Source organism: Rhopilema esculentum, chromosome 19, assembly GCF_057945365.1.
Source record: "Rhopilema esculentum isolate cy_ngs chromosome 19, ASM5794536v1, whole genome shotgun sequence".
Lineage (NCBI taxonomy): Eukaryota > Metazoa > Cnidaria > Scyphozoa > Rhizostomeae > Rhizostomatidae > Rhopilema > Rhopilema esculentum.
The window spans coordinates 437,787-442,020 of NC_142833.1; positions in this window are offsets into that span (position 1 = coordinate 437,787).

Consider the following 4,234-nt stretch of genomic DNA (forward strand, 5'->3'; position numbering starts at 1 on the left):
GGGGGTTCTTGGTTTAAATAAGTTACCGTATTTCCTCTATTGAACGCCGCCCTCTGATAAACGCCGCCCTCTGATAAACGCCGCCCTCTCTTGAACGCCGCAACTTAAGCCAACCATATATAAAAAACGCCGCCCTCTGATGAACGCTGCATCTTGAAAAGCGGAGTGCAACAGGAAACACCCGAAACAAGAAGTAACAAATTGTTTACACGCTTACTATTCGAAAGCTATGAAGTTGTTATGTGATAGACAAGGAAAAACTCTGACGGAGACAAGAATTTCGACATTCCTTGACAATTCTATAACGTTAACACATCTTTTGTGAACTTTTAAAATGAATTCACAATCTTTATTACATGTTTTTGGAAAAGGAAACATTGCTTAAAGTTTGTAAATATCTTTTTCATCGCACTCTCCTTGTCATTTTTCATATTACGAACTTTTCAGTTTGTATTGAGCGCCGCCCTCTATTAAACGCCGCATCCAAAATTTGGATTTTGTAATGAACGCCGCGGCGTTCTTTAGAGGAAATACGGTAATCAATTTTAACAAATCCTATCAAAAACCCTCTTCCCTACCTAGGCCTTGCCTATGCTAGTTAACAGAAAAGACTTTTACTCAGTTAGAGCGGCCACAAAAGGATAGGAATTTACTGATATGATGCGACAGATAATTTTTTTGTAAATCAATAGCTATTAAAATATGGCGAATTTCGCAGTATCGTCTAACCTTGTTAATAGTTTTAATCCTAGATAAGAAGTTTTAAGTTATTGCTAGTTTGTACTCATTGTAAGGTATTATTTGGAACTTGACACAACTATTCAATTTCTTCATACAAAACATTGAGATCATATGAAGTAAGCAATATGTTGCATTTAAAGTTTTACATTTTGTCAATTTATATCACGATCCACGAGGGTTCGTTGTTTAAATTAAAATAAATGAACTCTTGCAAAGTCAGAGAGAAGGGTACATTTTATGCAGCTTACAAACAGAGATTAAGGTCCAGTTTTAACTTTCAGGAACACACGTGTTACTCATGGACCAACTGACTTAGCCAGAAATTTTCTGTAACAAGGCCCTCAGCTCCCACTTTTTGTGTGGCACAAAATATTAGTTTTGGGTCCCCTGGCCTTGAGATTCCATAGCAGCCCGAACATTTGTCCGACCTTTTAACAAAACTCATTCATTTTCAAACTTGAAGCTTGAGAGGTCTGATTTCGTAAATTTTCTTCATTTTAACAGTCGTTGAAATTTCATTTGATTACTTGCCATTTACCTAATCTTACGATGAAGGTTAAACACAAGGTATGCAGGAAGAAGATGCAGGTTTCTCGATCGTTGCAAGCCTGAGCCCCAGACTCCAAATAGTTTCGGGTCTGGAACTCAGGCTAGATCGTTGCCAGTGTGTTGAAAAGTAAGTTTTCCTTGCTTTAAACAACTGTAGACTTCCGAAAATTTGCTGAGAGCGAGGAGCAAGAATCGAAATAGGATGTCTGTTTTTCTGGCAAGTAACAACACAAGGAAGTCTAAGTTGTCTTTAACAAACAGCTAGACACAACCTCCCTTGTTAGAAATAGAGAGATTTTTTGGGCGCTCAGCCCCCCTTATATATGTGAGTTCAAGTGAGAATGAATTTTGCTTTGGCAACTCTTCATTACGCCAAAGATTCCTTATAAAATCAATTCCTTATCAGTCTTTTTGTGTCATTGATTCCTAGCACAGCCCGGGCCCCCTTTCCTAACTTTTTAGGACGGAACCCCTGGCTAGACAGCTAGATAAACTTTGGGTTATAGGCAGGGGCGGACTGGCTAATTTTTTTGGCCCGGGCAAATTTTTATCAAACCGGCCCACAATAATAGCAAATAAAAAGCTCCTCGGAAAATGCAAGTAAACGTTAGTCTGTAAGGAAAACAAGTTTTTAAATTCAGTAATTTTGTGCATGGATGAATGCTGGTTAACAGAATATGGTTAACAGAACTTGTTAAATATGTCATTTGCTGACTAAAGAGTAAAGACCCTGCTGTTTTTGTGACGTTTGTGGCTTTTGCTTGATAAAAAAGCTTTGTATCGTAGCTGAATCCTTTTTTAAGTCTCGCAGCTTTTCCTCACGAAATTTATGTGCACCACCTTTGGTTGGAGTCTTCTTGCTCTTCCCTTGTTCTACGTATGTCCTCTTCATTGCTTCACATCACAGAGGAAATCGCTCAGTGAACTCTAATTTTTGTACTTTTAAATTTATTACATTCAGCAATAGCTTGTGCTTAGGCAAAAACATGACCAGCTTCAAGCAAAAGCTAAGTAAAAAGACATCAAGGCAGGTTAAAATCTTATGTATCGCATTGAAGCAGGTGTGTTACAGTATAATATGTCGCCAAAAGGAAACACTGTCAAGAGAAAATATAACAAGATGTCAATCAGGGCCTCCGACGAAGGGGGGGGGGGGCGGGGGGCCTTGGCCCCTCCCCCCACTTTTTTGCAAAACAATAGAGTTTTTTTCAAAATCTTTTGTTATGGGTGTTAAATTTTCCCTTGGCCTCCCACTATTCAACCCTTTGTCGGAGCCCATGTCAGTAACATGTATATTTATTCTTTCCCACAAAGTCTCTGAAAATTCAAGGCAAAAAAATCAACGCGTGGGTATACTTTTTTGCTTCGCATTCACTTTCTAAGCTAATTTATTATATTTGCACTTTTATCAGCCGGCCCTTAAACCGACCGGCCCTTCGGGCAATCGCCTGAATAGCCCGACCAGCCAGTCCGCCCCTGGTTATAGGAGCATTGCAAGGCAATAAGAAAAGTTCGAGGAAATTGGAGAAATACCCTGTGCTATCGATCAGGCGCAGCGCAGGACTCACTTTAATGGAAATCTTGGTGAGAAGGTTTTAGAAAAAGAAAACAAGTTTCATAGCCAATGGAATGAAGGAATATGTACGACAAACAGCAATAGAAGCAAGCCAGCAAGAAGAGGATGTCGTTGGTTGGCAAGCAGTGAAACAGATTCTTCTCCGCCTAGCACGAGAGAAAGACAATAAACAGATGGGCAAAAATGTCAAAGACAAGGCGTCTGTCATGGCGTATTTGCCAAAACCATAATGGAGAGTGTTTGACGAATAGAATTTCGGCATGCTTTATTTCCGCTACTTCGTGCCATCTTTAAATTTTGCGGTACCGAAACTCTTTGTACTTTTTCAAAAACACTTTTTGAGTTAGATTATGAAATCTCCAAAAAACTATGTAGCCCTAGAGAAATTATGTTGCATACTTGATCTCATTTTTGTAAAAGTCTTTGAATCGTTTTTAGTTAGCACACATATTCTAAATACCCTGAGTCGATCCATAAAAGTACTCACGCTGCAGTCGGTCCAGAGCATACTTGGATGGATAACATTGTTTTTTTCATGAAGAGCTATTCTATTAGGGATCTACATATAGAGGACCAAAAAAGTTAGAGAACTTATACTACTTAAGACAAAATCTCTTTGGAACTTTTCAACTTTGAGTATTTTTGTCAAAATCAAATAATCTTAAGAGTTAGAGCGTCAGTTACCTTCATTTGCAGACAAAACTCGCATAAAGTGTGCTATGTATCCATCAGGTGTTTCTTTGAGTTGTTTCTTGCTTTGCTGTCTTTTAAGAATATTGTTGCTAAGAAAATTCAGGCTCAGGATCGTTTTTTTTTAAAAATAACATTAGGGCAACTCGCATATTTCTGTCATTGTCTTGAGCAGTTGCCTTTTTCGCAATGTTAACAACAGAGTGTCGTAACAATGACATTTATCAAAAAGCGTGTTTTCTATTCGAGAACTACTGATGTTTTCCTGAAATCACATCGGATTTGGAAAAATGCAAATAATTTAAGAAAATATTCAGGTTCAAAACGAAAAGTACACCAGTCCTACCTTAGATACCTAAGAATGAGAGGCAAAGGGAAACATAACTTACTTAAAGGGCCAACTCTATCGTAAAAAATGGCTTGGAAAATAATATGGCAATGTGTTTTAACCCCAATCTTGAAGAAACTAATGAAATCAACAATGGTTGGAACAAACACACTCTACTTTGTATGGAAGGGAAGGGAGGAACAAGAGAAGAGAACAGAATGGAAAGAGCATTTAAAACGGAGCACTAATTTGAGTCAAGCCCAGAGGGTTTACATTGACAGGAATTTGTATTTTTTCTTGACGAGAAAGATGGTGAGAATTTTTCTGCAAGCAAAAATTTTGTGACTCTG